Raw genomic sequence first — 13555 nt, forward strand, 5'->3', positions numbered from 1 at the left:
GGCATTGTTGATCCAAATGGCTATGTTCTCAGACTAGACTAAAGATTAACTTAATGCTGATTTGTTAGTAGTGGATGAATAGGCACATAATGACAGATGATTACGCAAAATAGTCTCTTTTTATCTATATTCAACCTACATGCGTGTTCTTTTGATCTTCCATTCAAGCTGGTTTAGTCTGTTCCAGGAGTGAGTTCTTTCTGCAGCATTGTTTGAAATATAACTCTTTCATCATGGCTTAGTGCCTATCCCTTTTAGGAAACATGTTCTTGACATCAGATAAATCTACATTTCATTGATACTTCGAGTTTGCATGACTAACACTAGCAGTTCTTGCAAACACGGAAGTGGGTTTTCGTTGCAATACAAATAAGAAACCTAAGTAAAAGGAACAAGCAACATTTTGGCTGTTTGATAAAATGAACAATGCGCTAATATGCTAGTGTAAATAACCTTAATGAAACAATGATTATGAAAGCAGTGATCGCCCTTGACTTTTTTCCCTGATTCTTGGCATTTTGGGTGGTACCTGCATCTGATTGGTTAGCGCTAGGAGAGCATACCGCACTGAAAAAAGTATAACTTTAGTGTTGTTCGTTTAATGTGTATTTTCTCATTGAAATAGCTTAATTTTTTTAATTTTTTCATGTCAAGTAAACATTTTAGCTTAGATTTATGGTTCAATCCATTTTTTTACATTGATAGAATCTAAATGGGCAGCGGGACATTAAACTGAATTTATTAATTTGATCAGAGCATTTTTTTTTAGATTAAGCAGGATTTGCACATGCGCATTGTTGACTTGCAGATCCCGCTCTCTGTGGTTCAAAAAAAAAAAAAAAAAAAAAGTCTGAGAACTGTCTGAGAAGAACACAGCACGAACTTGAGCGGTGGCCGTCAGACCCATCCAGCCAGGCTCCGAGACAGAACTACGAGGAACATTGATAAGGTAAGAGAAACTTTGTCTACCGTTAACGTTTTTACCTCAAGTATATCTGACGGGACTTGAGTCTGGCCGTAATTTCAGCGCTAACGCTTGATAGCGTGTAAATTAACTTTTAAGATAGCACTCGAAATGTTCGTAATCTTCATTCAAACTATAACGTTCGGTTATTTTAGCCCCTCATTGGGTGGGTGAGTAATAACCTAAATGCATGCAAACTATCTAAATTCATTTTGTGGGGGCATTGACCGTGTCAAGGGAAAGAGTTAACAATAACATTTCTCGAAACAAGTGCAGTTATAGCCTATATAAGATACTATATTTTCTGCTTAACTTTTATTAGACTCCAGTTCAAAAGAAAAGTGTGTTTTTTCGCTGAGCACATTCTCTGCAGTCCGAGCGCGCTGAAGCGCTTGCTCATATATCTGAGGTAAATCATTAACACCATCACTGCTTACAGTATTGAACTAAATACATTACAATCAGCTAAAACGAATAAGCAGGTTACTTTTCTGAAAAAGAGTGCTCCCGAGTCTGTGTTTCTCACAGTTTGCGTGAATCGCGGCACAGTTCCACACACACACACAAAATACCGGCAGTTCAATAGTGAAACTCGCAGCTCTTAAAGGGGCCACACTCTATTCCAGCTCTTAAAGGGTTAGTTCACCCAAAAATGAAATTAATGTCATTAACTCCTCACCCTAATGTCGTTCCTTACTTTTAAGACCTCCATCTTCACACACAGTTTAAGATATTTTATATTTTAGTCCCAGAGCATATGCAGTCAATGCCCACTTTACTGTCCATTTCCAGAAAGCTAATAAAAACATAATCAAAGTAGTCCATATGTGACATCAGTTGGTTGATTAGATTCTCTTGAAGCATCGAAAATACATTTTGGTCAAAAAATATCAAAAAGACTTTATTCAGCATTGTCTTCTCTTTCGTGTTCCTAAAAAAAGATTAAAACGGTTCGTGAATCAGTGAATTGATCAATGATTCGGATCGCCAATGTCACGTGATTTCAGCAGTTTGGGAGTTCGACACGCGATCCGAACTGCTGAAATCACGTGACATTGGCGATCCGAATCATTGATTAATTCACTGATTCATTAACCATTTTAATCTTTTTTTGAGGAACACGTCGTAGATTGAAAGTCATAGTTTTTGTGATACTTGGACCAAAATGTATTTTCAATGCTTCGAGATTCGAATTAACTAACTGATGTCACATATGGACTGCTTTGATGATGATTTTATGAAAGTGAATGTTTTAGGTCAGCATATAGCAGAGAATAGACTGGGCACACGACTACTCGTTTACGTATGGCATTTGCCATACCCTGGCATTCCACATTTTTAGACCTAACTGTTGATTCACTAATGAGTTGTTGTTGTTGTAATTTAGTACGGTTGTGCTTGGGATTCTGTTTTGTGTTCACCATCTTCTAAACTTATTTCTGTATGCTCTACTTTTAAGATCAATTTAAGTTCATGCGAATTACAACAGTTCCTTTGGTGACAAGTTGGATTACAAGTTCTTGGTGCAGTTGGACAAGCACTCCACCAAACTGTTGGAGGTCATCAGGAGCAAGGGAGGAGTCCACCAGGACATTGCAGGTTTTAGATGAGGTATCTATGAATTTGATAATCAGTGGGATCCATGGCTGAATAGTGTTTTTTTTTTTTTTTTTTTTTGTAATTGTTTAATTTTAATTCATAGTTATTGTTCTTACTCAGACTGCAGACATCACCATCAGAAGAGAATGCATCCTCAAATCTCTGATCTACCTCGGCGAACCTTTTGCGCACCTTTTCAAAGAATACCAGGTAAGGGCATCTCTCTCACTTGCTCACACAAATAACACCTACAGACAAACATGGTCATAGTCTAGGTTTTCCTAGCCACTTTTAATAAATAGGGGTGTGATGAGAAACTCAGCTCACAAGATGAGATTTTAACACGATTTATAAGAAATCTTTGTTGCTGAATTTTGAGCTGTGAACACTTAGACCATGTCCAGACGTACCAAAACAATCTTTTTTTCCTTGTCTTCCCTGGAACACTGTCAAAATAAGTGTGTCCAAAGGAATCCATTTGCAAATGACTTAACACCTATATGCTATGTAAAATCCATGCCTGGTCCTCTCTCTTCCTTCACTGTCGTCGCTCCTCCTTTTATTCTCCCTTCACTCCTCTGTGAAAGCTCTGAGACCAGTGTGACGTGCAGTTGGCACTGATCATCCAATTACTTACCGGCCTCGCTTTGCTCTCACTCGTCACGCGCCTATTCAAGTTCAGTTTAGAGTGTGTAAGAGCTGAAAATGGGAGAGTTCTGAAATTATAATGTACTTATTTTCTCTTTGTTTTTTATGCAGGAAAATGAGATTGAAGAACTGGAGCAAACAACCATGGCGATCTTTATCACTGGGAAAGAGGATCCTCTTCATCCACCAAAAGACATTAAAATTGTCATTGAAGGATCAGAGGTCCGGAACCTGCTTGCTATATTGCATACAAATAGGTTATATTTAAAGGTTTAGTTCGCCCAAAAACGAATATTCTGTCATTAAAGGTCCCGTTCTTCGCAATTCTATCTTTCAAACTTTAGTTAGTGTGAAATGTTGCTGTTAGAGCATAAATAATACCTGTAAAATTATAAAGCTCAAAGTTCAATGCCAAGCGAGATATTTTATTTAACAGAAGTTCCCTTTCAAAGCCTACAGCGAGCGGCCGGTTTGGACTACACCGCTGCACTTCCTGCTGTGATGACGTCACTAGAACCGTTTGTTGACTAACGCTCCACCCACAAGAACACACAAAATAGGGGGCGTGGTCTCGTTGCTCTCCTACGTGGAGAAGAGCGCATTCAGCGCTTGCATCGCCCCGTTATGGTAAGAGGCGGGACCTTTCCGGGCAAAGTGCGCTAAGCTGCTGTCCAATCACAACACGGGAAGCGCTGGCCCAATCAGAACTCTTTATGGGTCTTAAGAGAGAGAAATGACATTGGTGTCATTAAAGGCCTGTCTGAGCCATCGGATTTCAACTAAAATATCTTCAATTGTGTTCCGAAGATGAACAGAGGTCTCACTAGTGTCGAACAACATGAGAATAAGTGATTAATGACAGAATTTTTATTTTTGGGTAAACTAACCCTTAAAATGTAGAGCTTACAGCTCTGTATCAGAAACTGATGCAGTGTTCACTGTTCACTGTCTGAGGAGCAGTTCCAGGATTTGTCTCTGGTGTTCAGCTGAAAGAGACTGTTCATCATCATATACATTTATGGACATGAAATACATTTGTATCTTAATATTTTAATTGTATTTTAGGATGTTTTATGGTGAACTGTGTTGTCAGGACAAACATTCCTAATTTAATATTACTACTAATGTGATGTCATCAAGTGGTGATTTGATTATTTGTAACAAATTTGTATTTTTGTGTGAAGCAGACTGTTCTTCATACATGTGAACATGTTCATTGAACAATAAATATAAATGTGTTCTAAAGGAAAGTGTTATGATAGTCATTGATCAAAATGTTTTAAAAGCTTTTTTTGTTTTGATTATACATTTTAAATAATGACATCTTAATTTGAGACAACCTAAAATAATTAATTTACTTTGGCCTATAAATATTACTTTGTTTTAATTTAAATAATTAGTTTATCCCAACATAAAATAATGATTTGTTAGTTTGATCCAATTTAAAATAATTAGTTTGTTCCAATCTAAAATAATTAGTTTAATCAACCTTTAAAAAGTGGTTGCATGGATTTAAACTTTTCAAATTAAACTAAATTAAATTATTTACTTGAGTCAATGTAAAATATTTCGTGTGATCGATTACTTCAATTTTTTTAAGTTGATCCAAGGGTTTTATTTTTTCAGTGCGCCCAGACCGGTGAAATAAAGTGAACAATCGATTTAAAAGCACTCTGTGATGCCTGAAATTACATTAATCATGAAATAAATGTAAGTATTTAATATGCTATACATAAGATTATAATGAGAACACTTTTGTAAAAGAATGTTGTAAATTCTTTGTGCGTTGCCCGTGTTTCAGCGTTATTATCATTATTACGGGAAGAGCGCATCCACAACAGTTCTGAGCGCGATTTACTTGCGCATTCGCCCCTTTTTGTGTAAATTGCAGTATTACTTGTATCTGATATATTTCTGATTAATCTCATTAATCTCATTAATCATCTATGTGTTTGGGTGAGTTTATTAACCAGCCTGGAAAGCGCTTCAGTTTACCGGTGTTCATTCACTCTTCAGTGCCAGCTCAAAGACAATGCCCAACATTATTGACTATGACTGGCTTATTTGAGACAGTCATGTTCCTTTTAGATGTTTCTTTTTTTTTTTTTAAACATTGATGATTAATTATCCATGTGCACAATTTGCAGGCTGTCCTGAATCACTTGGAAAACGTAGATGTAAATACAGACAAGTGAAAGATGTGCAGCGCCAATCTTTGCATGTTATGCAATTATGAGAACACTACATAATGTTGTGAATTCTATGGCGCTTTAATTGCCCGTGTTTCTACATGTTGTTACTGAAGCGTGCATCCACAACCGGAGTTACACATTCTGGTTGGCATGTAAAGTTCAATTGCATTTGCATTCTTTTGTGAAAACACATTGTAATGTTGCATTTATATTGTGTATCTAGAATGCCTGATTAATGTCATACAGAATGTGTCATAGAACAGGCTTCAGTTTAGTGGGGTTCATTCACTCTTCAGCTTCACCTATTAACCTATCAGCTATTTCTTTTAGAATTATTTTCTTTTTGATGCATTATTGATCTAGCAGTACAATATTTCTAGTCATGTTTTCATAATTTGATACAGAGTTTTAATATTAATATTAATATTTTCATTATCGTCATGACAAACACTTTTTTTTTTAGACCTATCAGTACTCAAAATGAAAATATGCTCATTTCATTATAGATCACAAATCACAAATCACACTAGTAGTACAGGCAATGTGGCAATGGGGGTTATCAATAAATCTGATTTAATTACAATAAGAAAGCCCAGAACTAGCCTAATAAGAAAAGAGTTTGCACAAATTGCTCGGTTAAGTCCAGTGCCGGCTCTAGCTCTTTGGTTGCCCTAGGCAAGATGGAGTTTTGCGCCCCAAAATTCTTGGTGCTTTTGATCTTCTTCCTTTCTCTTTTTCCGTCCCTGTGTGTGCATCCGCGGGTTTAGATGCCTCATTTTTGATGAACGCGCAAGGGATGAGCACTTGCCTGACCTAACGCCCGAACCAATAATCAATCATTTTCAATTTATCAATTCAATCTAATTGATAAGTAATTAAACATGTAGCTGAGGGGGCGCCCTATGATGATCATGTTTAATAAACATTGTGTTGTATTTCGCTTGTTTTGATTCTATGCTGAAAGTAATGGGCGGCACTAGAGGGCAGTCACGCCCCAACACAATGTCGCCCTAGGCAACCGCCTAGCTCGCCTATAGCAAACGCCGACCCTGGTTAAGTCTGTGAGATGTAGAGACTAACTCGTAAGCTATACAGCTCAACCCTCCAACACTGCTCATTGATTATAATGTTCTATTTCATCAGTCAGATTCTACTCCTTCCCACCTACTGGGACTGGGAACGTGAAGGAAAAAAAAAAAGGTCAACAATACAAACACTTCCAGCACATCAGATGAATACAAATTTTGGAGAGAATTACAAACTAGTTTTGAATTAAGTTCAAAAAGTTGAAAAGCTCAAATCAAATTTAACATAAATTACTCACTATAGAAATACAAACATGCACGGACATGTTCACACTTATTTCTAACGGAACAGAAGTCACTTCTCTTCTTACGGGAACATGCAAGGTCAGAGCTGAAAGCTTGTGAAAAATGTAATGGCCCTTGGGTGACCCTGCTCTGTGATTGGCTTTGTCCCAAATCTAAGGTGGGGTCACGGGTCATGAGCTCGTACATCTGACTGTAACTGCAGTTATGTGGTAAACCATGGGGAATTTGATTACACGAACGCTCAGCTCCACTTAAGACTTGGAACATCACCGTGATCATGGGATCAGGGTGGGGAAAGAGAAGAGAAAGATTGAAAGGAGATTACAGCCAACGCGGTGCAGCAACAGAGAGAGAGAGAGAGAGAGAGAGAGAGAGAGAGAGAGAGAGAGAGAGAGAGAGAGAGAGAGAGAGAGAGAGAGAGAGAGAGAGAGAGAGAGAGAGAGAGAGAGAGAGAGAGAGAGAGAGAGAGAGAGATTTACAGTAAATTCCACTGCCTGAAGGAATAAAATAAGTGGAAGAAAAGAATCTTTCAGGATTTTTGTGGTTCTCCCCAGACTGTTATAACAAAATGGAGAGAAAGAAAATAAGAAAGAGGCAGATGGAGAGAAAGAATGAAAATTGGGAGAGTGCAGGGAGAATTTGTGTCTGTGTATGAATGGGAATGAAAAATGAAATGGCTCCAGGGAAAGAGGACATCTCAGTCATTTGTCCAGCCCAAAGAATGACTGAGGTCAACATTCAGTCATAACACCAAGTGCCTAAAATATAAAGGCTTGGGAGAAGAGGAAAATATGTCTGAAAAGGGGGGAAAAGAAAAGGAATGAGAACCAGCTTAAAACATAGAGTGAAATAATAAAGTAGAAAAGATAATTGGATCCAGAAATGTGCTGAGATATATAGAAGAAAGGAACAGAAAAGAGAAAGAGAACAAACAGCTAAAAAGAGCAGAGAATGAAGAAGAGAAAAATGTCTCCCTGTGCTGCTGCAGAGGAATCAGTCAGGCGAAGACAACAATATAGAAAGCTGAGGGCCTTTGTCCAGCTTCTACCAGATGAGGACAGAAAGGAGCCTTGAGCAGCACACACACACACACACACACACACACACACACACACACACACACACACACACACACACACACACACACACACACACACACACACAGGAGAGCAGGAATCTTGATTCCTGACTCTTTTCTGTGTGTAGCTATTTTAAGCTTCTGTATGGTATGGTTGATTCTGTATCTGGTAAGATTTTCTCTTGATGTAATTTAATTTGTTGCTGAAGTTAAAGGAAGTATCACCCAAAAAATAAAAACTCTGTCATCATTTATTCACCCTGAAGTTGTTCCAAACCTATATTAATTTATTACTTGTGTTGAACACAAAATAATATATATGAGGAATATGGCTTAACAAACAGTTAATGAATCAAATTGATATGGAAGAAATACTATGGAAATCAATCAAATGTATGGGGTCTATCAAATGTTTGGTCCTGCGCCTCCCACAGTTTATGCTACGACTAAGGACATTGCACACCAGTTAAGTGTTAACTGTCTACGTCTTCAGACGTAGTGTAAGCATTTAGAACTGCAACAGGCGCTACACTTATTCCATAAGTTGAATACGGAAGGCGAACAGCCAGAAGCTTGATCATTTACTTTAGAAAGTTTTGAATAAAGTAAAAAATTTCTTACACAAACGCATCATTTCACTTCAGAAGGCCTTTATGAACCCCCCGGAGCCGTGCAGAGCATGTTAAATGACTGACAGATGCACTTCTATGGGCTTCAAAAACAGAGCCACAATCACTGCCATTAATGCTTGGATTAGCCAGGACTCTTTTAATATAACTCTGATTGCATTCGTCCGGAAAAAAAATGTCATATACACCCAGGATGACTTGAGGGTGAGTAAATCATGGGCTAATTTACATTTTTGGGTGAACTAACCCTTTAAGTTACAAAGAAAAAATAGTTTTTATTAATAATCATGCATAATACAATATATTCACACTGAAAAAAGTGAGCATTAGTTGATGCAGAATGCTTAATGTTGTAAGAAGATTTTATCAGACATGATCATTCATGAAATTTGTTTTTAGGATTTTTACTGATAGTGCTGATAGTCACGATTTATTACTTATGACTTGATCATCCCATAGCGAGTTTGAATGAGCAAGGTTTTTCCTTTAAGTCAGCAGTTTAGTGCACTGCATTCCTCCATCACTGTAGTCTGAACAGAAATATATTACAGAGGTCCTGCTGTGGGCCACACAATAACCCTTCACCAGGTCATTCTGCCGCATTTCATTATTAGATAAGCACAACTCTTTGTGCATCTCCCTTTCACAAGTAAAACTGGTTCTGTTGTCAGCGGTTAAGAAACATGCTGAGCTACATTTCACTGAAGTATCAAAGACGGCTAATCTCTAAAATATGAATGGAAAAACATGGAAGAAAGGACACCCAACTAACCAGCCCTGTCAGTTCTCCACTCATACAAATCATTAAGATCAGTTCCTATGTGCCAGTCACAATGTAATAACTCAAAATATTTTGGTTACATAAACCTTTTATTTGATATCTAAATGCTTTCTCAGCATGACCGATCAGTTTTAATTCTATTTAATTGAATAATACTATCAACAATTACCACAGATGTTCTTCATTGCAAAAGGAATCAGTGACCACAACAGAAGTCATGAAAATTTTCACAAATGGATGTTTATCTTCTTAAAGTGTATTTTGGTTACATAAACCACTGATATTCATTATAATTTAGCAGGGAGATACAATTCAGCACAACACTGGCAAATTTTGACAGCTCCCAGGGCCAACATATTATACTTGTGCATTTGTGTTTCCCCATCTTTGGACAGCCAGACCGACAGAGGGTTATAACGGAACAGTTATTGTAAGAGTAAGTTTAACAGTGAAAATTGCGGTCTATATGCTGTCAGCACGTACATATTGTGTTTCATCATATTTCCAAATGTACAAAAATAGAAATACCCAATAATACTAATGATATGAGGCTACACCATCATCAAACAAGTCACTAACCTGGCAAACCCATTGAGAAGTTTTTCCTTAAATGTGCTTACTGTATCAGCTTTGCGCCTTTGTTTTAGGAGGTCTGGTGCACCACAACTGCTGTAAAATTGCTTTGGAGCCAGCCAGCCAATCAGATTAAGGCTTGCCAGATCGAGAAAATGCTTGCCAGTTTTGTGTGCGAAATCAGACAGTCATGATCAAACTGTAGGTGGTCCGTGGGTGTGCTGTCTGAGGCTGAGACCAGTACAACAGTAACAGTTGGATTATTTTAAACAATAGCATTGACAAAAATGCAGATAGAAGTTTTTTTTTAGACATAAGAACGAAGAAAGATTACCGTGTGTGTGTGTGGCTATATCACGGTGTAGTCCCTTGTGAAAAAGAAGTGTGCTTAATTGTATTGAAAGTGTATTTTTTGTGCACTTAATATATTTAAAGTATATTTTTTAAAAACTGCACTTGTAGATAATATGATATAATTAAAATTAAGTGCCACTTAAGTGTACTTAAAGAGAATACACTTTAATGACAATATTTCTAAACACATTTAAGTACACTTTTTTAAAATTCACTTTGTAATAATATCGAATTAATTTGTATTTTTAAAAAGTACACTTTCATGACAATATTTATAAACACACTTTAGTGCACATTTAATAAGTGTACTTTGTAATAATATATAATTAATTTGTACTTTAAAAAAGTACACTTTCATGACGATATTTATAAACACACTTTAGTGCACATTTAATAAGTGCACTTTATAATAATATCTAATTAATTTGTACTTTAAAAAAGTACACTTTCATGACGATATTTATAAACACACTTTAGTGCACTTTTAATAAGTGCACTTTAAAATAATATCTAATTAATTTGTACTTTAAAATGTACACTTTCATGACAATATTTATAAACACACTTTAGTACATTATAATAAGTGCACTTTGTAATAATATACAATTAATTTGTACTTTAAAAAAGTACACTTTCATGACAATATTTACAAACCCACTTTAGTGCACTTTTAATAAGTGCGCTTTGTAATAATATCTAATTAATTTTCACTTACAGAAAGTACACTTGTATGACAATATTTATAAACACACTTAAGTGCGCTTTTTAAAAATGCACCTTGTAATAATGTCTACACCTAAATTTACTTAAACCATTTTAATTATGAGTTTGTTTCATAAAGTGCACTTATTTTACTAATGACAAAGCACATGGAAAATAAATGATTTAAAAAAAAAAATGAGTTGTCCAAATTTACATTGGTTAATTTATTTTTCTTCAAAATTTCACTCGCTTACACTCCAGTACAACATACTGTTGAAATGTTATAACTAGCTCATATGAACTCAACTACAAGTGTCAGTTTTCTACATAATTTGACATTGTCAATCTTTATGAGAGGAGTTGTCTAATTTACTGTAGGCTACTTTACATCTGTGTACAGAATAACCTACTTTAAATATTATTTTGTTGTATGGCGATTAAACACACATTTAATTGCATTAATTGCAAGAAAATTTGAACAAATCTAAACCTAATTAATTTGCATTAAAATTCTGTTAAAATAGGCTACATTTCATTTTAATCAGACTCACTGTAAACATGATTGACTTTTAGTTAGGTGAATGAGTCAAGTTCTCTGAAATACAGTCCAACTACACAGTGTGTTAGAACAACCTGAAGAGAAAGGGATAATTAATACGTCATTTATAATCAACATTTAATGCACGAAATATCTTATTTTATATTTATACTTAATATTTCAATGCGCATGCGCCAAAAATACTACGTCATGATTTTGAAAAATGCGCGGTCTGCCATGTTTGCGTCATCGCGATGCGTAATGAAGCTGAAGGACAACAGACAACAGAGGAGCGAACCGTTTGGATCATTACAGATGAGACGTTATATGCTACAAATAACGAGTCAAGTAAGTATATCTTGATATAAGCTCTCTTGATTTTACATTTTCACCGTAACATGGTAGCTCTCTATTACGGTGTAGTTATTTAGTTTAATCGCAGATAGGATAGACGCAATATGGACTCGGGAGGTGAATTAACATTAATCATGTTTCCTATGTATCTAAGATTGTATTATTCATATTCATGTATCTAAGATTGCATTATAATAATTTCTTAAATCGGAATGTGATCGCCGGTGTGGGCATGTTCAATGAATCTGCCTGCTGTAAATACAATATTTTAATCAAACTCCTACTTTTTAAATGGACAGAAGACATTTAACGTTATATACATGTATTCCATATATTAACTTATAACAACCAGTAATGAAATAATGATTTTAATATGTTCTTTTCTTTTTGCATTTGGAGAGTAAGATGTTAAAGTACTATTTGTGTTTTTAATATTTTGTGCTTATATTATTTTATTTTTTATTTTGTAGGATCAATACAGATGTGTTATTGGAGATCCAGTGCAAGCTGTGTGGAATTACAGAGCCATCTTGATGAGGTCAAGTTTATGTTAATTATGAATTTATGCCCAGCCATGACACTGGTCACACAAGCTAAAACGTTGCTATCAAGTCTTTCGCTTTTAAATGCTTTGTATCTTGTCCATTTGTAAGTAATACATTCCCACTTGTGCATTTACAGATCCCCTAATCATTATATATTTTACAGGCCACACACCCAAAGGAAAGGAGCCGCAGCATTGCTGTGCCAGGCGTGGTAAATACAGGAACATCCTTCATGGAGATGGTGCGAGGTAAACTGAAACTTGCAAGGTAAGATGAGGAAAAATGCAAGAATACTTTTCTCAATTTACATTGGTCTTGGGTTATTTATCTATATTTAAGTTATGTTTAATTCCCTGTAAAGTAGGAATAAAAACCATTATTAAAATGTTCTCTATTTTTAAAGTCCAGTGTCAGTGAAGATGATGTGCTCAGTGGGATACGTGAAGGAACCTCTCCAATCATTCTACCCTGACGACTGAGGTAATTCATCACATAGGGGATGCAGTTGTGGTCAAAAGCTTACACACACCATGCAGAATAAACTGCTTCATCAGGGCAGTACTAGATAAAAAAGAGACAACATGCTCATTTTTATGATTTCTTTTTTTTCTTCTTTTTTTCATACAGATACTGCTGTGTGAATATAAACTTTGGAGCACAACTGTACATCTATCGTTTTAATTTAATTGAGCCGATTATAATAATGGATAGATCTGTTTTATAAACAAGTTTTTTCTTTGCATTTTCTTTTTCTTTCCTCAAGGTATATATTTTTTTGCTTTCCTGCCTCTTTGGAACATGTCCATTCACATCTACTGTGGAGAGATGGTGCGCCAGTTTCCTACTGATGGAGAGCTTCTGGGACATTGACATAAACAGCACTTTCCAAACAACTTGAAAATAGTTGGTGACAAACAATTTTGTGTGCCTTTGGAGTTCTTTTTTTTTTCTTTTTCTTTTTCTTTCACTGTAATGCTGGAATAAGATTTTAGAATAAACCTTTTGGTCCTAATTTTGGTGCTAGTAAAGGTTTAAGAGCTTATAAGTTTAGTAACACTTTACAATAAGATCTAATTTGTTAACGTTATTTAATGTATTGGCCGACATGATCTAACAGTGATTTCTTTTTATTTATTTATTTAATTTAATTTTTTACAGTGTTTATTAATAGTTGTTGACCTTGCTTAATAAATTATAGTTAAAAGCTAGTTAATTAAATTTATAGTCATTGTTCATGCAAGTTAACAATGCATTAAATAATTAACAT

At 35.6% G+C, this 13555-nt stretch overlaps 1 protein-coding gene and 1 long non-coding RNA gene across 6 annotated transcripts in view; one reads left to right on the top strand and one right to left on the bottom strand.

Annotated features, from left to right (window-relative positions):
- Positions 1-13555, bottom strand: part of sorcs2 (sortilin-related VPS10 domain containing receptor 2) — a 244308-nt gene that overhangs the window by 212339 nt on the left and 18414 nt on the right. The window lies entirely within an intron of this gene.
- On the top strand, positions 855-4609 carry LOC137071117 (uncharacterized). The gene is made up of 4 exons (XR_010904389.1): positions 855-949; positions 2424-2575; positions 2684-2773; positions 3323-4609. It is a non-coding gene; the product is annotated as an uncharacterized lncRNA (long non-coding RNA).

This window comes from Pseudorasbora parva, chromosome 1, assembly GCF_024679245.1.
Source record: "Pseudorasbora parva isolate DD20220531a chromosome 1, ASM2467924v1, whole genome shotgun sequence".
In the NCBI taxonomy this organism is placed as follows: domain Eukaryota; kingdom Metazoa; phylum Chordata; class Actinopteri; order Cypriniformes; family Gobionidae; genus Pseudorasbora; species Pseudorasbora parva.